Genomic DNA, 23,151 nt, shown 5'->3' on the forward strand with positions numbered 1-23,151 from the left:
AACTGCTGAAAATATCACCATCCCCTAACTCAAATTTTACTACAGAGCTATAGTAATAAAAACAGCGTGTACTGGCACAAAAACAGACGCTTGATCAATGGAATAGAATTGAAGATCCATACATAAGTTACACACCTATGGACACTTGATCTTTGATAAATAAGTCAGAAATACACATCAGAAAAAAAGACAGCACATTCAGCAAATGGTCAAACTGGTGTCAGCATACAGAAGAATGCAAAGATATCCACACTTCTCACCCTGCATAACTCAACTCCAAATAGATTAAAGACCTCAACATGAAACCAGATACACTGAACCTGATAGAAGAGAAAGTGGGGACTAGTCTTTAATGCATTGACACAGGAAAAGACTTTCTGAACAAAATACAATTAGCACAGGCACTAAGATCAACAATTAATAAATGGGACCTCATGAAACTGAAAAGCTTCTGTACAGCAAAGGACACTATCATTCTGAACAAAGTGGTAGCCTACAGAATGGGAAAAGATCTATCTTTTTTACCAACTCGACATCTGATGAAGAGCTAATATCCAAAATATATAAGGAACTGAAAAACCTAGTTATCAAGAAAATAAATAAACCAATTAGAAAATGGGGTATAGATCTAAAGAGAGAATTCTCTGAAAAGGAAACTCAAATGGTGGAGAAACACAAAGACATGCTCAACATCCTTAGCCATAAGGAAAAGGAAAACAAAAAGTACTTTGAGATTTCATCTTACACCTGTCAGAATGGTTAAGATCAATAACACAAATGACAGCTCATGCTGATGAGGATGTGGAGCAAGGGGAACACTCATCCATTGCTGGTTGGAGTGCAAATTTGTATAGCCACTATGGTAATCAGTGTGGTGGTTCCTCAGGAAGATAGGAATTGATGTACCTCAAGATCCAGCTATATTACTCTTGGGCATTTACCCTAAGGACTCTTCATCCCACCACAAGGATACTTGCTCAACCATGTTCATTGTTGCTCTATTCATAACGCCATAACTGGAAGCAATCTAGATGTTTCTTAACAAATGAATGAATAAACAAAATGTGGTACATTTACATAATGGAATATTACTCAGCTGTTTTTTTTTTTTTAAAAAAAAAATGAAATTCACAGGTAAATGAATAGAACTAAAAAAAAATCATCCTGAGTGAGGTAACCTAAACCCAGAAAAACAAATGTATGTATTTGCTTATATGTGGATATTAGCTGTTATGTCAATGATAACCAAGCTACAAACCATAGAACCACATAGGCTAGGCATAGAGTAAGGGACTGGGGGAGGACATATAGATCTTCCCAAGAAAGGGAATTAGAATATATGATTGTAGATGGACAGGGTCAGGAGAAACTGGAACAGGAGGATCAAACAGAGACAGGGAGGATAGAGGAGTATGAAGGAGGGTGATGTGGAGAGAAACAGCTAAAATTAAGAGTCATTTGAAGGAGTATTATGCAAACCTAAGACACAAGAAGCTTCCTAAAGTGTATACATATATGAAGTTGACCTGAATGAAATCTCAAATAAGTCAAAGACAGAGGTCCAACTAGACATCTCTTGTTACCAAATGAAGCTTCCAGTACCAGGAATGGGTTGCATCTAATTGAATTGTTAACCAAAAGGGCCCCATGAGAACACCCAAACAACCCAGACTACTGCCAAGGCTCTAGGTTGCTCTCAACAAACTGACAATAAGGCCTTATTGCTGAAGACAGCACCTGCACAACTCCTTGAACATGGAGAAGTTGAGCTGGTGCCTACCTAGAGCCTTCACACCTATGTAATAGTGGCTTTTGTATCAGAAGGTGCTCTGCACACTACCAAAGGAGAAACATAAACACCAACACAACTACAAACTCTTTGATCTAAAACAGTGTTCTGCCTGCAAGATAGTATGACGTGCAAGATACTGCTAGTGCAATGGTGGCATGAAGCTTATGGGAGTAACCAACAAATATGGGATTTGACTTAAGGCCTGCTCCATACCCAACACTGCTTGGGTGACCAAGAATCTGAGACTTGATAGCACAGGGACCTAGGGTAAAAACCAAAGACTACTGTTCTACTAAAGGAACATAGCATCGGGCGGTGGTAGCACACGCCTTTAATCCCAGCACTGGGAAGGCAGAGGCAGGCGGATCTCTGTGAGTTCGAGGCCAGACTGGTCTCCAAAACGAGTTCCAGGAAAGGCGCAAAGCTGCACAGAGAAACCCTGTCTCGAAAAACCAAAAAAAAAAAAAAAAAAAAAAGAACATAGCAATAAAATGACTCTTAATGACATTCTGCTATACTAAAAGATCCGTGCCTTGCTCAGCCATCATCAGAGAAATTTCCTCGTGCAGCAGATGGGAACAAATAGGGAGACCACAGCCAGACAATACATAGAAAATGAGAGACCTGGGAACTCTCAGCCCTAAACAGGATGTCTCAGTCAAATCTCTTCCCTCAGGGCTCAGGGCTCAGGGCCCCTCAGATGAGGAGGCAGATGTAGTGTAAAGACAGGGGGAATGGAGGTCACCATGGAAGCAAGGCCATCTAAACACAAGACCAAACCCACAGAGATATGAAACAGCACACACAGGGCCTGCACAGGTCTGCACCAGGTGGGGTCCTAGAGCTGAAAGGAGAAGTGGACATATGCCCCCTTCCCTAGAAGCTATTTCCAGTTGATAACTACTTACAAATGAAAATTTAGCTTTTTCCAAGGGAGTCTCAACAGGGAAACAAACTACTCTTAAGGGTAGGCAGTGTGTGCCCAGCAGTAAATGGTCAACAGAAAGCAAACTTAGTGACATCTTTGGAAATTTCTTGTCTCATAATGTCATGTCAGGACTCTTTTTAAAAAAATTTCTCCCTCTCTCTATCTTTTTTAATTCTTCAGGTCCATTGCTCATATATTATGGCTCCTAGGTTTTGTGTTTTTATGCTATTCCCAAGTACAAAGAAGAGTGAGTTCTCTCTCTGTAACTGTGTCTTGTGCTTTTTCTTGGGCTTGTTTCCTTTTGTTTGTTTGCTTTGTCCTATTCCAGTGGGGTTTGCTGTTGTTGTTGTTGTTGTTGTTGTTGTTGTTGTTGTTGTTTTATCCTATTAGATTTTATTTGTTCTCTAATAAGAGAGAGAAGGAGTAGATCCAGATGGGAGGGGAAACCATAATCAGAGTATAATATGAAAAAAAATCTTTCCAATAAGAGAAAAAAATATTTTTTTAAAAAGAGAAATATTATCCAAATACTTTTTAGAGAATTATTGAGAGTCTTCATCCCAGGGGATGCTGTTTGGAGCTTTGCCACACTCTTCTCTGGATGCTTACAAGGAAGAGGACCAAGCGAGAAACCTAGACAAGCCCCTCTGCAGTGCCCAGACACCACGCCCTGGAGCAGTTTGCTTCCCATGCAAGGAAAAGGGCATGTTCTTCTGGGAAGAGGCCAGAAACCCTCCCTACTCACAAATTCTAGCAAAGAGAAGCTGCTGCAGAGAGAGAAAGAGAAATAAATGGGGTAAGTGTCCCCCCACCTCCACCCCCACCCCCCTGCACCCGCCATGAGCCAAGGGAAAGATGGGAAGAAATACCATATGCCCTGGAATATTCTAAACTGGTCACAAGCAGAGGTCAGCTACCGCAGAAAGAGGTGGAAACCTCAATATGATTCCTATATCCATGTCAGTCTGCTATTCTAAAAGGAAAGGTAGAAGGAAAACCTGCATGCAATGAGTTCACTGCAATGAGTCACTGGTCTGGTTCAAGGCCTCTGGTTTCTGGCACACCATCATCACTGGATCCTCACTGAAACTCCTCTTGGATATCCAGAGGCTGCCCCAAGTCATGGTGATCCTGTGGGTATCATTCCACAGGATCAGTCCCTCCATGAGCTCTAGTAGGTCCTAGATGGAGTAGATATTAGTGTGGGCCAAGCCAAGGCCCAGCTGTGGGCCTGGGTGGTAGCTGATCTTGACCATGGCAATTCTTATAAAGGAAAACACTTCTTCACTGGAGCTGGCTTACAGTTTCAGATGTTTAGTCCACAACAGGAATGGTGAGAAGCAAGGTGGCACACAGGCAGACATGGTTCTGGAGAAGGAGATGAGAGTTCTACATCTTGATCCGCAGGTAATAGGAAATTAACTGTCCCACTTGGAGTGTAGCTTGAGCATATACGAGCCCTCAAAGCCTGCCCCCATGATGACACACTTCCTCCAACAAGGCCTCACCTACTCCAACAAGGCCATACCTCCTAATAGTGCCACTCCCGATAGACCAAGCATTCAAACACGAGTCTATGGGGACCATTCCTATTCAAACCACCACAACACTGAAGACAAATATAGCAACAATAAAATGCAAAACACAGCTTGGTGCTGTTTGGGCAACACTCTGAATCCAATGATCTGAATTCAAATCTCAGCAGAACTGGCTTCTTTCCATTTGTGCTGGAGAAACAGCTCAACCATTAAAGGCTAGGCTCACAAACAATGAAAATAAGCCAACAAACAAAACAGCTTTGCTCATCTTTTGATTCAATTGACTCTACCTTTAAACACGAGTGACCTGGCAGAAATCAGGCCCACAATTTATTTACCCTAGTCTCTCCTGTTTTTCTGATATAATATCCATTATTTGATTTTTTTTTAATTATGAAATGCACAAACCAAAAGAAAAAGTTCATTGTCACAAGATAAAGAAGCCACTTGGACTGGATCCACAAGTAACCCAATATCAGAATGTGGTTTTAACAAAAAATGATTAATACATTGACAGCTCTCAGAAAAAGTGTATAATATGTATGAACAAATAGAGAATTTTTGCAGAGAAATGTAAAGTATCTATAGTTAGTTCAAAATGCTAGAAATGAAAACCACGAAATCAGAAATGGGAAATATTGAAACAGCTAAGGAAGAGTGGCTATGGCAGCGAGTGGATACTGAGTAGATTGAAGATGAGAAAGTTTCAGTCCCCAAGACCAATTATGTCAAGTAAGGTTTGTTTGAACAAAAGTAAATTAGTTAATTAATTAATTAATAAAACAAAACTCACGTGGGAATCAAGCAGCTCCCAGAGCAGAGGTTGTTCTGAGAATTCCACCAACAATGTTACCTGCTGACGTGCACAGGAAAACAGAGGTGAGGCGTGGAAAGAAATAACTGTTTACAGTTTAAGTAACTAATTGGCCACAGGGAATTATGAAGTCACTTGCATCCGTCACTGTCAACCTCTGTATTGGTTTGGTCCATTGAGTCCCATATAGGTCCCCAGTTCAAATCCATGTATTTTACTTAACACCCCCCCACACACACACACACACTCTTACCTAGTCTCTAAGTAAGAATTTAACCTGAACTTAGGGCATCAGCGTCACTGTCGGCCACCACAGTCCTGGGTTCCGATTCTGAGCCACCATCCACTGACTCATGTCTGCACAATCATATATTTCATTAAGTTCTTATCTCCCCAGCCAAAGGCAGTATATTCAGCACTGAGCAGATGCCTGCATGTGGACATTTAAAACTCCAAGACAGCACAGCACACCGGAGAGACTGCTATTAGGATTATTAGGAAGGCAATGCAAAGACTTTTTAAAAATAGTCCTTGCCCGGGTCCCCCATGAACCTTAGCCAGCTCCCCCATACACTAAACCAAATGAAACTAAGTGATCAAAGAATGAGCAAGACTATTAATTTATCCATTTAAATCTAAAACCTATATATTAGTTTTCTTATACTGAACTTTCTGCATTACCCAAAGTATTTATTCACATACAACTGAAATATTAACAACCTCACAAGCCTCTCCCAGATCAGCAAGTACATAATCTAGTACCCCACAGGGGAAGCTTAGAAGAGGGAGTTAAAACAAGTGTCTAAGAGGATTCAAGAGTCTGGCTACAACATGATCCTACAAAGGAGGCAGGCACAAGCAGAGAAAAAGGAAAAGAAACAATCTCACCGTGTTGGAGAATCTTAATGATGAGGAAAAAATACTCACCTATTTTATATATATTGTCTATTTCAAGCAAAACTTTTCCCTAGCCGGCTCTGCTTTCAAGTCTCCAGAAGCTGTACAGTTGTAGGAACCCAGTGGGAGTCTCTAAATTGTTCCTATTCGGACCCCAAGTCCAAGGCCCTGGGGCTTTACTGCAGGGTGGGGTTATGAAGAACTCACTCGGCATTAACCCCATATAATAGCATAAAGTCTCCTCTGATCTCATTCCCAGAAGACTGATCTTGTAAGAGGTTATACAAGGTCTGGTTGTCTCCATGTGATAGGTTATAAAATGCTTCCTTTGCCAGGTGAATACATGTGTTGGCACAGGCAGTCACATCCTTGTAGTATGTGGTCATTTGGGGGCTGAGAAGAATGGGGCATATGTAAAGTTCTACTATAAAGGGCAGGAGTAATTTCTAGTAACGATTTTATCCATTAAAATTAGCGACAGTGCTTTTGGTTAAGGCAGTCCAGTTTTGCCAACGCTGACTATTACTCCACGCAAGACTAGAGGGCCAGAACAACAGCAGTACTGTATATTCTAATACCCTGTGTTATCAGTCCTCTAATAAAATGGCTTCACTGTTGCTGGATATCTCTCCAGAGGCCTCTTACTAGGAAAATGCATTTTCCAGGAACCTTCTAACTGCTGTTACAACTCTGACTTTCCTGCTCTGGAAGCTTCTAGACAACCAGGGAACAGACTAGTGTGAAGGTACAAGCCTAGCTCACTGAGGACAGTAACTGTATGAAATCCCCTCGAATATTTTAAAAAAATCCATCAGGAAGAAAGACTGTCCCACTTTAACTTCTGATCAACTTCTCAGCATTTTGACCTTGATGGATCAAATATGAGCCATAACTACTCGAGGAATTTAAAGACAGTCATCACACCAATATTTTCCATAGTTTGAAACATTTTGTCTGTTCATTAAACCGTCAGTAATGGAAGAATTATTGGAAGTTAGGAGCGACCACAGATGGTCTCCCCAACCTAACATGGAGTCTTCCTCCTTTCAAGGTCTGGTTACAGCAATCCTGCTCAGGTGCATAGTGCTCTCCCAACTCGGGACAGCAGAGACAACTGACTTCAGACGTTTCTTAAGGGATTCATTTAAAGTGCGCATCTCAGAAAGGCAAGTGTAAAAGCCACACGGCCACAGGGAAATGCTCTTTAATAGAGAGAATAGTTATAGTTTATAATTTTACTTACCAAAACAACATATCTTACACTCTTCATATAAGGAGCTGCTTCTGTTTGGAATTGTGACATATTAATTAGCTATCTGAAACTCCTAAAATCTTAATTTCTAGTGATGATCTGGCAAAAAGCAAGTCTTACCTGTTTTATATCAGCATTTGATAGATGTGAACCATTTCCTAATTTTTAGAGGCCTGTTTTCTTTAATACAACCTTTCTGTGTCTTCTAATGGACCTTAAGATGGCCCACTAGAAATATATCATCAAATATTAAACTGTGAGAACAGAATTGTGTTTGTTATTGAATGCATAGCAAAGAGAAAATGGCTGCTACAAGAGTTTAAGCAGACATTGGTCTATTTGCAGATAGTGACTCGGATAAGAGTGAGAGGTTTTTTTTCGTCATAGCACTTAGGACTGTCACTTACGACCTTCATTTTCCTACTTGGACTCTGTGCTCAAGTATTCTACATCATATTGTTACTTATGATATCTGCACTGTTTCCACGGTGGCATTCCATAGAGGAAGAAACACCATCTACCCTAGTTGCCATTATATCTGTAGCCTAGTAAGACATGTTATACACAGCAGATGGTCAGCTGTCCACTCCACAGATTTACTGGTCTCTTCCTCAGCTATCCTTTCATTTCACTGCTCAGTGCTTTCCAGTTACTCGAGACCTGCTGATTTTCTCAGTGAAAGCAGTGAACAGTTGTTTTCTCTCAAAACAACTTTAGTAACTTGCCCTAATCAATACACATAATCTGGAAGTTTTCCATTACTTAGAACTACCTGAATCCTGTCTTCAGGTGGTACTAGTTCACACATAATAATTCAGCATGGTTAAGGGACAAAATGACAAACATTTTTGTAAATATCTACAACTTAATTCAACATAATTTCAAAACTTCATTTTACTAGAAGAGATTCCTGAACCTGTGGGAGGCTCATTTACAAAGTTCCATCTTTGTCCCATTCACTCAGTTTACTCATCCTTAACCTTATTACCCTCAATTGCTCACTAAAACAAGTTAGCCATTGAAAGGGTTCAGGAAATGCCACACTAGTGTATACTGACTTAGCACACTGATTAGTTAAAATTGAAGGCCCTTGAAAAGAGCAAAATGCAAAGCCTTCTGTGTTCTCCATGTCTACAGATCCTTCTAAGGGACTTAGCTGCTGTCAATTGCAGATGTAACCAACCGTCTTATTAAATAAGAAACACAGAGCCTATTCAGAGAAGAAAGCCAAGAGGTCAGAGCTAAGAGCCTCACCCTTCCTGCTTCAGCGATCCTCTTCAGTCAAGAGAGCTCTCCAAAAGGGGGCTACTTCCTGTGTGTATGTCTTTATATAGTCTAGCTGTTCTGCCTTCTCATTGGTTGTAAACCCAAACATGTGACTGCCTCGTCACTGCCTGAATGTACAGCCTTCCAGGTCCTCTATGGTATTGAGATTAAAGGCGTGTGCCACCGCCACCACGCACTTGCTATGGTTCTAATAGTTCTGACCCCCAGGCAACTTTATTTATTAACATAGAATTAAAATCACATTTCAGTACAAGTAAAATACCACCACAGTCAATCCTTTGAAGGCTAGCATATCACAGGAGTTAAGAGTTCATCACACCTCAGCATCTAGAGCCCTAGGCCAGGCACCTCACATCAAGGGCTCCAACATACCAGATCTGACCACTTGCCCCAAAGAAAGCAAATAGAACTAATGGTAAGAACAAATTTTAATAAAAATGGACATTTGGGGAAGTTAGATCATTTCAGTCCATCTTCAGGGTATTGACATGCATTTTAGAACCATTAGGGCAAGGAGCAAGAGGTGTAATAACTAAGCCCTTTGGGTCAAAATGTAGTCCGGTTGACCATTTTCTCAGTCTTGGTTCTGCAAAGCAGCTGTACAAGTCTGTATTGGTTGAGAACAAAGTCCATTCTCATCATTGGGCTCTCTGCAAGGCTCTGCCTCCCATGGTGGCTCCAGAGCTAGTGCAACTCCTGGAGTCCTGGAGGAATTCTTTGTGGGTCTGGAGAAGGTCATTGCAGACGCTGACAGTAGATGTCCTGCTGCTCTTATCTTTGTGCCTTCAGCCTCGAAAAGGGATGTAGTAAGTCAGGCATCATAGTGTGTAAACAGACACCTCTTGAGGGATTAGCATGTATACATGTAGGTAGACGGTAGGATCAGGCCGTGCCCTGCTCAAAGTTACAACGTAGTATATAAAACAATGGTTTTACAGATTGTGACTTGCCTGGAAAGACTCCATTTTATAAAGGCGTTTTTTTACTCTATTTTGGATACAGAGGATAACTATGGAACCCGGATGGATACACAAATGGAACCATTTGCAAGGCACCACTCATGCAGCATAGACTGAAAACTAAATTATTCGTGGGAGTAGAAAGATGCTACTCTATGAATGTATTGGGGTGACTTGAGACTGTAAGGGCACAAGGACATAATAAAATTATATCAGGAGAACCAGGTCCAAGAAGTTATAAGATATTCCAGAACAAGAAAGGGGTGCAACATCCTTGCCTGGGTCCCCTGTAAAGATGGACACTTAGCACCACCATGGTAGTGAGCCCCACTATTGGTGAAATTATTAAGGCCATTCTACGTAGTTAAAAGGGAGGTTTATTTTGTGGGGTAACTTACAAGTGAAGGGATAGGTTGCAAGGTCTGGGAAAGGTGTAGCACAGTCCAGTGGTGTTCTCTGGAGAACTCTGCTCGGTCTACCTTCAGCGTCCTGGGTCCAGGAACCAAGAGAGCCAGCCCACTGGGCTCATTGTCTTAACAGTGTAGAGCCTCTTACATCCTTATCAGGTCCCGAGTTTTGGCTTCTCCATCCTCCTTGAAACTCTTTGCCTCTTTAACACTTCACAGCTATTCTATAACCTACATAGGTAGAGATAAACATCATGTGCTAGCTATAATACATGATCTCTGAGAGCAGGGTTAGTAACTAAGATCAGAGTAAAAGGGGATGGGTATGTTTGGGGTAGGGTGTGGGTCTTGTAGATGAGCTCTCCATGAGTAAACTGAGAATGAGGAGTGGGCAATGGAGGGTAGGGGATGGAGGATGAGAACATAAGGGAACACAATGGTTGAGCTGGAACAGAGATGGAGTGGGAAAGCAATGAAAGAGATACCATGATAGAGGGAGACATCATGGGGATAGGGAGAAACCGGGTACTCGGAAAGTTCCCAGGAATCCACAAGGATGACCCCAGCTTAGACTACTAGCAATAGTGGAGAAGGTGCCTGAACTATCCTACCCTAGTAATCAGATTAGTGAATACCCTAATTGTCATCAGAGCCTTTATCCAGTAACTGATGGAAGCAGATGCAGAGATCCACAGCCAAGCACCAGGCCAAGCTCCAGGAGTTCAATAAAAGAGAGAGAAGAGGGATTCTATGAGCAAGTGCATCAAGATCATGATGGGGAAACCTGCAGAGATGACCAAACCAAACTAGTGGGAACTCATGAACTTTAGACCAACAGCTGTGGAGTCTGCACAGGACTGGACTAGGCCCTCTGCATAGCGAGACAGTTACGTAGCTTGATCTACTTAAGGGGCCCTCTGGCAGTAGGATCAGAATCCATCCCTGGTGCATGAGCAGACCTTTGGGATTCCACTTCTATGATGGGACACCTCGTACAGCCTTGAAGCAGGGGGAGGGGCTTGGTCCTGCCTCTACTAAATGTACCTCCCCGTGGGAGGCCTTACCTTCTTGTAGGAGGGAATGGGAAGTGGGTTGGGAAGGGGAGGCTGGAAGGGCAGGAGGAGGGAAGAGGGGGATTTTTGGTATGTAAAATGAATAAAAAAAAATTTCTTGATTAAAAAAAAGGTTCAGAGTAAAAGAGCGTATGCTTGCCTCAGCCAAGACTGTCAGGGAAAGTAGGCTTATCGGGTAAATTGCTGTTAGTAAAACCATTGCACCTTGTAAATTTGTTGCCATTCAATGAAATCTGACATCTCAGAAAGACAAAGATTGCTCGTCTAAGTTTCTGACATAGTGAGCTCACAACAGCCGAGGTAAACTATATAAAGTGTGGCCAAACTCAAGGCAACAGATACAATATGGAGGCAGAGATGTCAGGCTTTTGTCCTGTTTCAAGTAGTCTGAAGGGACCAAGCAGATGCCATAACAGGCTGTTGAGTCTTCTCTCAGAGATCAGGCCTCAATTTCAGTTTCCTGAGACTTGAGCAAGCAGTTTCTGGGAGGGCCATGACATAGTTCTTGCAGTAGCTCCCTTTCTGCACGTACTCTGACTGCTCAAGGTTCAGCCAGTTGTTTACTGTCTGGGACCCCTCACCAACTTAGAGCTACGTGCATGGGTCAGTGTGAACGTGCCAGGTCAGCCAGCCCTCATGGCAGCTCAAGGACAGAGCCTGGGCCACTGAGTCAGCCCCCAAAGTCAGTATGTGCAGGGCCAGCCAGTCCCCATGGCAGTTCAAGGACAAAGTCTGAGACTTGTCCAGGCCTACCCAAAAAACAATAACTATAACCCCCAACCAGTAAATTCAAAGCTTTGTGTCACACTCTCACCCAATCATATGATGCCAAGGCTTGTACCACCCTGCTTGCAGTTTTTTCCTTTAAAAACCCCTGACCCTGAGAGCTCAGAGCCGTCCTCCTCCACCCACTGTATCGGATATTGGACGAGGACCAAGCCCAGGCTTGCTTGTTATCAATAAACCCCTATGTGTTTTGCATCGGATATCGGCTCTGTGGTGGTATTGCTTGGGGGGTCTCTCGACGTGACCACAACAGTCCTGTTGTCCAACTGAAGAGTCTATTCAAAGGTAGTTTCCAGTTCCCTTTATACCCACACAGAACCTGACTACTGTGATTATCTGTTCTCCTAAAGGCTTATTATTCTTCTGAAAACAATTCCCCTTTCCAACTTTGAGCCATTTTAACCAATTCAGAAAGTCAATTGAGCCAAGGGACTCTTCCTCTCTTTTGGTTGAACTACCTAATTATTGCTCTAAACCTGATTTAAAGCCTAACCATCACTTCCTGCCAAACAACAGCAAGCACAGGTGTGGAGCCTAGTTGAGACCCATCAGTGGGAGCTCAGCACAAAGCCTAAACCTTTTCCCTCTGACGTTGGAAGCTTCCGGCAGTAGGGCAGACACTCATACGAACAGACTAGGGTGCTTCTTTTTTTGTTTCTTCATTTAACTAAAACACAAAGCTCAGGACAGGTATCTCTAATTATTCTAAGCTTAAGATTTTAACTGGGGTCTAAAGGGCTTAAAGGAGCAGACCCCCTTGATCTCGCCATTCACCCTCCATAAGCAGCTGTTCTGCTTCTCAGTTTAGTCTTTGAAAGACCTTTGTGTGCTGACGGGGAAAATTCATCCTATTGTTTTTTTGTGGGGTATGTGACATCTCTGTTTTTATAGACTCAACACATTTAAAAAAAAATTGTCCAAACCATAGCTCTTTCAAGTGTGGTCGCTATTCCTGGTTTGTTCTTATAGGGGTCACTCTCTTCTCAGAGAAAGGGAATTCTCATACATGACACTAGCTGGAGTTCCAAGTGGAAGACTATTCTAGATTGGTGCCAGTTTTACTTCCCATCTGACCAGTCTACTATCCAACCCGAGAAGGTCATAAGCCTTCTCACAGTACACACTGACTTTTAGCATCATTCCACAGTGGTGCGAATTCTCACAACATTAGTGGTCCTCCTCTGGTCCCTGGGACTTCCCTAGGGCATGAGGTCCTACCTGTCACATCACCAGCACCTTGCTCTGGACTCCCCTCACTGAGGCTGCTTGTACCTTATGACCTCTGCCAGAAGAACTCAGGTAAAATACATGGAACACAGCTTAGAAGGGAAGTGATTTTGTGACAGAATGAGGTAAGTTACCCTCAAGGGATGAAAGTGGACAATGTCCAAAGGGGCCATTTGCCTGATCTCCATGGTAGGAAGGTTTTATTGCATTTTAAGGTCTTTGGAGCAAAGAGCTTTCCTGACAGATGTTTCCCTGACAATTTGGATTGACAGGTCCCTCGTTCTTTATCAGAAAGCCTCCTACTATCCATGAATCTTGTAATGTTTAGAACTCCTGGAGTCTGGTTCAGAGAGTTAACAATGAATGACCTTTGGGGGCAGTTCAGGATACCGAGAAGAAGAGATGTTACTGGGGTCTTATCCTGTGAATGGTTATTAGAGTCACACAATTACAGTTTTTGGGTTTACAAGTTGATCATGAAAAAGAGATCCAGCCTCAATGTCCATTGACTTGCTCACACATGACCAGGTACTTAACAATAACTTTTAAATGCAATTTGGCTAAAAAAAAAATTTGCTCAACTGCCAGACTCTATTGGCTAATTCCACCAGAGTCATTCAGAGGGTCCCACTTAAACTCAGTGGGCACAACACAAAAAGACATAAACATGAGAAAGGGATGTGTAGGGAGCAGGGGATTTGTCAGAGGTGGGAGAGGGATAAAAGAGAATGGGGGTTGGGGTAATCAGACTGCGTTATATTCATTTACCAAATTGTCGAAGAACAAACTGATTTGATAAAAACAGTTTTAAAAGTTGCTCAAACTCAGTTCAAAACATAAATCCATAGAGCTCCAGAATCCTAGAGAGAATTTACCCATCATCCCTAGTGACTGCAAGGAAACACAGTGCCTGGTGACCTGACGGTCTGGTGTGGAGACAAGACTGCTGGGCTCTGCTTAGCATCTCGCCAGCTATGCCAAAACGTAAAAGGGAAAATTCCAATTATGTCAAATAGAGTTTATATGAGCAAAGAACAAAACATGATCCGAGATTCAGACAGCTCCCAGACCCAGAGACTGGTTCTGAAAACTCCAGCCAACAACATGATCTTGTTACTGAAACTCCCAGCCATAAGGCCTGGCCCTGGGTCCAGATGGATTAAAAGAAAATGACATAATAATATATATATATATGGAAAAATGAATTTATTTACAGTTTTGGCAGAAACTAGAGAGGGAGAAATTCTTTGTGTATCTCACTTGCCCATAGAGTGTTACAACTTATAGGAAAGATGAATCAAAGCTCAAGAAGTATGCATACAGAGCACTTCTGGGGACTCCAGTTACAGGCACTGGCGAGTATCTTTCTCCTGGCTTCATGGCTCTTAGGACTGGCATTTTCATCCCCCTAATGGTGTTTCATGCAGGAATCCTGATTCCTGCCCTTCCAAAAATACACACAACCTAGAACAACCTTTGTAGAAAAACCGCAAGTGGGGCATAGAAAGCATCTTCATTGAGCACTGCTTAGCTACCAAGCAATCGTTTGGTTACAGCTTAGATAATTAGTTTGTCTATCAATCAAAACCCAGTAATGGTGATTAAATTCTAGGTTGACCTGGGCTGTTGGTCCCAATATCCCAGTCCAAATCCATGGCCTTACACAAATTCTACTTAACAGTTGAAGGAAGTCTAAATAGCAACTGCCCAGAAATGGAGCCCTGCTAGTGACTTAAAACTGTTTCCACATGACACATCCAAGTCTTTAAATGACAAAGACCAGGCTAGAGGAAGATGGGCATCACAACATCAGAAAGACACATGATGCTGGATACAGTTGTACAAGCTGACAAGACCTGTGAATATGTGTGTCATCTTCCATATTCCCACCAAGACCATACTGAAGGGGGTTCCTCAAGTTTTGCAACATAAGAACTTCTGCTCAAGGTAGTCTCATCAAATGTCCTCCACTCTGCAGAAACTCCTCATTGGAATAAATATGGATGTTTACGAAGAGAGTTTCTAATGCTATTAAATTTTGTCTGGAGTTCTAAACTACTACAATGACTTATTTCCAAAATGGGACTCTGAACACCCCACATTGTTCATGCTGTCATGCTCTGCTCTTCTTACTCTTCCTGCTTGCTAGAATGCCTGCTCCCCCATCTCCACTTTGATCCGACTACCAGGAACCTCCTTCTTAATTCTTCTCAAGCCTTGTTTCTTCCCTATAAAGCCTTCCTGAACCTCTCCTCATTCTTCTACTCCCCAGCAAAGGTGTAGCCATGATTTGCTATGCTCTATGGTATGTGTGTGTAGTTTAGTGAGTACTTAACCCACCAGGAATACAGTTACCCATCTACCAACTGTCTCCCTACAAAACTGTAAGTTTCTGAAATCAGAAGCCATATTTGAGTATCTGTGGATTCCTAGCAACTCATACAAGCCCTGAACAGACTAGGCCAGAAGACAGCAAGAGCAGGTTATGATGAGTGAAGACCTGAAGAAATAGAGCAACCCCTTGAATACAGAGCAAGTTACTGGAGGGGTCCTTTCTAAGGGGCAAGTGGTGTGGCACTGGTGACCTGCCTAGATTTAAGCTCCCCACACCCCTCCACTGGGTGTTCTTATAAGAGCGCAGAAAGTGTGTGTTCTATGATGTCTGCTTTCTGGGTATGTGACCACGACAAAATTAAATGCTCTCAGCCTCAGCTTTCTCATCGCTAGAGAACAATAACCCATACCTGTGGGGTTACTTGGCAAAATATCATTAGTAACACATGAAAGGCACTATACTGGGTGCCTGGCAGAGTAAGGGTCCAGGACTGGTCAGAGTTATCATGACTATTTATAATGCCTATCAGGGAGCCGCTGGAAGCTTTGAAGCCGGGTAATAACATTTTTGCACTTGACAAAGGTTGCTCTGGCAGCTGTGTGGAGGATGAACTGAGCAAAGGAAGAAAGAAGAATGAGGAGATTATTTGTTACCAAAGGGGAGATAAGCGATGTGAGGACTGGCAGAAGCAGAAGCAACAGCTGAAAAGCAGAAAGCTGTTTCTGTGCATCCTTTGGCTTCCATCCCGTGCTCTGTAAGCCGCTCCTCAAGGAGCCTCTCCACAGCAATCTCCAGGAACTTTCACAAGGAGCCCTGCTCCAAGGATGGGTGCCAGAGCAATTAAGCATGTAACCATGCATTAAGATGGAAGGTGGGCTGGAGGAGAGGAAAACCACTGCACCTTCCTCAGGGGACCCAGAAAGCCCTAACATGTGTCCACAAGGCCCCCAGAAACTTCTGCAACCCAATGTCCAAATGAGATGTTGAAATGAGAGGGAAACCCCGTACAATGAACATGTGCTCAAATACCCACACTCACGTTGCTGAGACGGGGGCCAGACAGAGCCCAGGAAAGCTGTGAAATATCTCCCAGACCCACACATCAGAGCCTCCAGGTACAGGAAAGCAGGCAGGAGTGAGAGGCAGGGCAGGAGAGGAGAGTTGTTCCCCCATAGGTCTTTCTCTCTGTCCTGAGCTCGTGTGCTCATTCTGGATTGGAAACACATGCACTGTTGGGCAAGGCAGAGACCAGAAATCGGCAACATACAAATATATCGCCTTGTCCAGACACTTTCTCTCCAGACCTCGTCCTCCTCCCCTTCACTTCTTTATTGGCGGTGGGGCTTGCCAAGGAGAGCTAGGCTCTTCTGTTCCATAAATACTAATACAAGTTCAGACTGTGCGCATGGTTTGTGTCTCTATTTCTGACATTCTGAACACACCTGAAGTTGTAACAGTCAAGGGAGAGATTTCCAGTAGCACATAAAACCTGCTTTGAGAAATGCAGAAGGAAGGCTTCTCTTTCTTCTGGGAATGTCAAAATGCTTCATGGTTATGTTTTCAATTAATGCCATGTGGTGGTAGCACCACCTCAACCCCTGTATTCCTGTCTTGGAAGGACATTAGCTTTCAAAGGCATGCACCTTATATGAGCGCTACAAGAAAGTGCCTTAAGTAAGGACATTTAGCCCAGGGCCCCCCTATGCTATAGTGAGAGGTTCAAGAACATCCCCCAAATTTTACATGGTGATAGGTCACATCTGTGTACATATGTGTCTTTCCAGGGAGAAAGCCCATTGGCAGTTGCCAATTTCTCAACAAACTCCATCACCAAACTGTTTAGAGTCACTGGGTTAACTGGTAACTAGATTTGTGACCTGCATTTCCATCTGAAGTTTGAATTGTTTTTAGTGTTTCATTCATGCAACAATCAATTCATCCTTAAACCTCAGTGATGAAAATCTAGCAGACAAATGCAATGCCGAGGAACAGGAGTGGGATATACTTGTGGGCCTGCCTCTAACCGTGTGACTTTGGACTTCCATCTTCAGCTTCATTGCCCATATGTATTGATTGTACTACTCCTTAAGTATTTTTGAGAAAATTAAGTAAGATCATCTATGAGCATCACTTAGCACAGCATAAGGGATATAGTGTACAATAAAAAAGTCTTTTCATTTAACAAAGTAGCTATCATCATCTTTCTCATTACCGCCATCATTTAGAAGAAACCCACTGCCATACTGAAACATATATATGCCATATATATATATATACACGTTTAATATCCCAGACACAAGAGGCCGAGACAGGAAGATTGCAAGTTCAAGACCAGTTGAAACACCAAGAGAATTCTTCCCCATTTCCTTCACTACAAATTTTGTTTATCTTTATGTGGGACACAGATCTACTCCCTGTAGCTCCCAGCCATGGGTCTTCGCTGACACTTGGTCCACAGAACCAGAGGTAGAATTAAATGCAGCAGAAAAACTTAAACTCCAAAAATGATGCATCACAATATCACTAATTACAGAGGGAAAATAGAGGTAGAGGACTTCATATTCAATACAACACAATGAGTTCTTCGTGGAATTTCCTCATAAAGACATTTTGACCACCATGACATTTTTTAGATCCATACATGGATAGTTTAAATATTAGTGAGAAAATCCAGTGTCTATATACATTTAGCTTTTACTCCAAATATTTTTGCCTGTGGTTCCAATTACTACTAAATTGTCAGTAACCTAGTACTTCTAGCAAATTCTTCCAGCCCCTTATCTCACACATCTGTGATAAATGAAGGCACTCAGACATGTCAGGGTATTACACACCAGATTACACACCCCCACAGCAGAGCTAATTTCTGTTCCTGATGGCATGAAGGCTCCACGAGAGTAAAGACAGTGGTTGTCTTCCTCTCTCTAGAGTTCCCAGTACCCACCACAAATCTGGTTTCTGCTAGGATCTCAATCGTGCATGAATGCATGGATGAATGAATGCACGGATGAATGAATGAACTAACCAACATATAAGCAAAGGTAATTTGTGCTAACTATATCATGCTCATTTATTGATCCATAGTTAACATAATTTATGTTGTAAAAATTTGTCTTGTGGTACATTTGAGAACAGATTTTTTTTTATTTTCCCACTCCACAAATAATGTATTTCATTGAATAAATACACATATATTCTTGTAAGTTATTCACTTTAATCTGTCTTTATATTCTTTCAACTGTCTATATCCTTCTCTTCTGGACACTGAATACTGGTTTTTCCCAAGCATTAGGGAGTGGGGGGCACCTTAGGTTAAGACCCTTGCCCATCTATCCAATGTGTTCCCATAGCTCTCCTTCTCTGGGAAAACCTACAGGTTCTCAGTTAGAGGCTCCATTCCCACCTCTTGGGAGCCAGAAGTTTAAAGGAATGTATAATACAGATGCTCTTCAAGGAAGTAAAGGTTACCTCCTGATAAACAATCATGAGTTGAAAGAAAATAGTCTGCCATGTAGCTAGCACACCATATATACATCATGCTGCAGCCCGACCTACCTTAAATATGCCCAGGCCATCACATTAGCCTACAGTTGGAAAAAATCTACTTCAGGATAAGGTATTAAATATCATGTAGCAGATTAAAGACTCTACTGATGCTGAAAGTGGAAGACAGAATGGCAGGGCGGTATATTAGTAACTTTTACATAATTGGGAAAATGTCTGACAAAATCCACTTTGGGAAGGAAAGATGGATTTTGGTTCATGGCTTCAGAAAGCTCAAGCTATCATAGCAAGTGTATTAACTGGATTCTCTAAAGGAAGAGAACCAACTTATTGTGTGAGTGTGTGTGTGTGTGTGTGTGTGTGTGTGTGTGTGTGTGTGTATTGATTCAAGTGAAAATGGCTCCCATAGACTCATAAAGAGTGTCACTATTTGAAAGGATTAGGAAGTGTGGCCTTGTTGGAGGAAAGTGTGTCACTGGTGGTAGGCTTTGAGGTTTCAGAAGCCAGAACCCAATCTCTCTCTTTCTATTGCCTGCCAATCGGAATATAGAACTCTCAGCTACCTCTCTAGTACCATGTCTGTCTACATGCCACCATGCTTCCTACCATGATGACAATGCACTAAACCTCTGAACTTGTAAGCAAGCCCCAGTTAAATGTTTTCCTTTATAAAAGCTGCTGTGGTCACGGTGTCTCTTCACAGCAATAGAACTCTAAATAAGACAGTCTCTATGTGTGTACTAAAAGGAAATTTATTAGAAGGGCTTACAGGCTGTGGTTCAATAGTCCAGCAATGGCTCTCTCTCAACAAAAAGGCCAACAATCTGGTAGTTGTTAGTCAACAAGACTGGATGTTTCAGCTGTCCAGATCTGGTGCTGAAGTCCCAGAGGATTCAGAGAGAGAGCTGTTGGTCTTCAGTGTACATTGGAATCCCAAAGAAGTAGGTTCTAATACATGTGAAGGGATGCCTCAGCAATAGAATGGGAGAACTTGCCAGGGGGAGTGAAGGCAAGCAGGCAAAAAAAATCAAAAGCTTCCTTCTTCCATGTCCTTTCATGTAGGCTGCCACCAGAAGGCATGTCCCTACCTCCAACAATCCAATCAAGAAAAACCCTTGCAGAAGTGCTAACTGCTCCAGATGTAGTCAAGGTGACAACTGAAGTTAAGAATTACAGCAAGGATGGCATGCAGAAGAGCAGAGAAGTCCATGCCATGGTGGCCAGGAAGCAAAGAAAGGAAGATGCCGGCGCTTAGTTAGCTTTCTCTCACTCCCTCTCTCTTCATTCCATTCTGGATCTCAGACCATAGGACAGTGCCATTCATATTCAGGGGAGTCTTACCTCTCAGTTAATCCTCTCCAGAAGCACCCCATCACCTCAGAGATATGCCTCATCATCTCCTGGGTGATTTAAATCCTGTCAAGTTGACAGTATTAACCATCACCTAGGATCACAAACTCAAAGCACAGATTTTATTGACTATGTTTCACTCTTGTACCATCACAGTTGAAAATCAAAAGTCAACAAATCATTAAGTTGGGACTGGAGAGACATTTTAGAGCACTGAGCTCAATTCTTCCTTGTACTTTATAGCATTTTAAAGATGAGGAGCATGGGACTAGATGACAGCAGAAGTAAAAACTGATTGTGACCAAATCCTATGCTTCAGAAAGAAGATTTTGATTCTCTGCTTATGGTGATGTCTAAGATAATATGAATGAATCACATCCAGGGAATAAATAAACATCTACAAGCCAGTCATAACTGGTACCTACCATAGCCCCTACCCACCATGAAATAATGAGAAACAAATACTTTTGACATCTGAAAATAGAAATTTGGAACAATTTGAAAATGGTAATGGTGACAAAGTAAGCAGCTAGCAGCAGAAATTAGCACACAACCAAACAGCTATGTAAAATTCAACTTTGGTTGCAAGCAACCACGTACAAACTAAAACTTTGGTGAGATATCCTTCTTTAACAACCACAGTGTGTGTTGGTCCAGAGGGAGGACAGCATGCTTCACTGGCTCTCATGGAATCAGGTTTTCCCTGTGGGGTTGGGGGAAGGAAAAGCAGATCAGCAAAGCCTTTCCAGAGAGCAGTTGGGCAGCCAGCTGACAGAACTTGAGGACGCATGCTTGTAACATGGAACCCTGAGCAGGCACTTCCTTCAATCTTCAGTTTCTGCCTCGTGGCTCCCTGTGCCTCTCATGGGCACTTGTCAACTATATATCCACATTGCACCTAAAATTATCAGTTTTGAGTCTTTGACTAATGTCTGACACTCCCACTAAACTAAAGTTCAATGAGGGTAGGTCATGGGCTTCGCATATATTAAGTACTCCATTGGTTTGAAATAATGTGCATGATACACATTACATAAAAATCCGTATATAAATATGCACAGAAAAAAACCTGAAGTAAAATTTTTACTATCAATATTTTGTCAATGGCATTCCTAGGATTAAAAGGATTACAAATGATTTTTTTTTTGGTTTTTCGAGACAGGGTTTCTCTGTGTAGCTTTGCGCCTTTCCTGGAACTCACTTGGTAGCCCAGGCTGGCCTCGAACTCACAGAGATCCACCTGGCTCTGCCTCCCGAGTGCTGGGATTGAAGGCGTGCGCCACCACCGCCCGGCTACAAATGATTTTTTTTCCTTTCATATCTTCCAGACTGAATATGCAATGTTATACAAAAAATAGCTTGTAAAATCATTGTGGTGAATGGTATATATTTACAGATGGCATTTCCTGAGCATTTGTTAATTATATGTTTGTTATATATAACCTCTATTATGTTGAAGTAGGTTCCTTTTATTTCTAGTTTATTCAGAGATTTTTATTATAAAGTGATATTGTCAAATTCCCTTTATACATCTATTGAGATGGCCATGTGATTTATGTCTTTTATTTATTAATGTGATCCGTTATATTTACTACTTTGCATATTGAATCTTTCCTGCTTCTCTGAAATAAAACAAATTGGTTATGGTGAGCAATCTTTTTGATGTTGAATTAAGTTTGCCAGAATTTTATTCAGCATTTTTACATCTAGTTTCATCAAGAAAATTGGCCATAGTCATCGGTGTTATAGAATAGAGGATCCAGAACTAAACACAGACATCTACAGGCTCCTAATTTTTTACAAAGATGTTAAAACTATACATTTTAGACCATTCAACATTTTCAACAAATGATGCTAGGAAAACTAGATAACCACATTTATAAAAATTAAACTATACCCCTACCTGTCATCCTGCCCCGAATCAATTCAGAATGAATGAAAGATCTTACTGTCCGACCTGAAACTGAACTTGTTAGAAGAAATAATAAATGAAACACATTTGTGTACAAACCTAGGCAAAGATTTTTAAAGGATTCTAATAGTTCAGGAAATAACAAGCAGAACTGACAAATGGAATTGCATAAAATTAAAATGCTTCAGCACAACAAAGAAAATAATAAATTCCTTTTCAGATAGAATGAAGAGACAGCCTACAAAATGGAAGAAAATCATTGTTAGTTATATATCAGATAGAAGATTCATATCTAGAATATATAAAGAACTCTCTTATCCCATGAATGGACAATGTGCCTCCCAGAAGCCAGTAGTTGCCACATAAAAAGTCCACTATCAGGTGTGGGGCACTTCCACTAGAGTTGTTAGTAAGGTGTGTTGTAACATGAATCTTAAAAGGTCTTATTAATAAAAACAAACCTGGAATGAGGTATTGGGGTGAACACTGAAAGATCAGAGAAACAGAACAAGCCACATCCAATCTCACCTTGCCAACTTCTCAGCTGATCTTGCTTCTTCAGACTGAAAGCCTCTGAGTCCTCGTCTGAATGGATCTCAGCTATACTGCTGCTAAAAGCCTAAAAGCTTTAAAAGACCTCTAGTTCCTTGTCCTCATGCCTTATGTACCTTTCTGCTTCCTGCCATCACTTCCTAGGATTAAAGTGTGTGTCTTTCCCAAGCAAGACACGAGATCTCAAGTGCTGGGATTAAAGGTGTGTGTGCCAACATGCCTGGCTTCTATATCTATCTAGTGGCTGTTCTGTTCTCTGACCCCAGATAAATTTATTGGGGTGTACAATATATCAACCACAGTGTGTCCCAGAGTTCCCTCAAACAGCACAGATTATTGTCATTGCTTAGTTACCCACCAGAATTTAGTGGTAAGACTCTGTTCTTGAAGTCATGGCACACTTTAGTCATAGGACATGGGGAAATCAAGTTAATACTGACCAAGATACTTCCTCCCTGGTGTCCAGCTTTCATAGTACTGGAAGGTACTATGGGAGCTACTGCAGGAGAAAAGTCATCAATAGTCTCACCCACCTGTG

Source organism: Peromyscus eremicus, chromosome 7 (genome assembly GCF_949786415.1).
Source record: "Peromyscus eremicus chromosome 7, PerEre_H2_v1, whole genome shotgun sequence".
NCBI lineage: Eukaryota > Metazoa > Chordata > Mammalia > Rodentia > Cricetidae > Peromyscus > Peromyscus eremicus.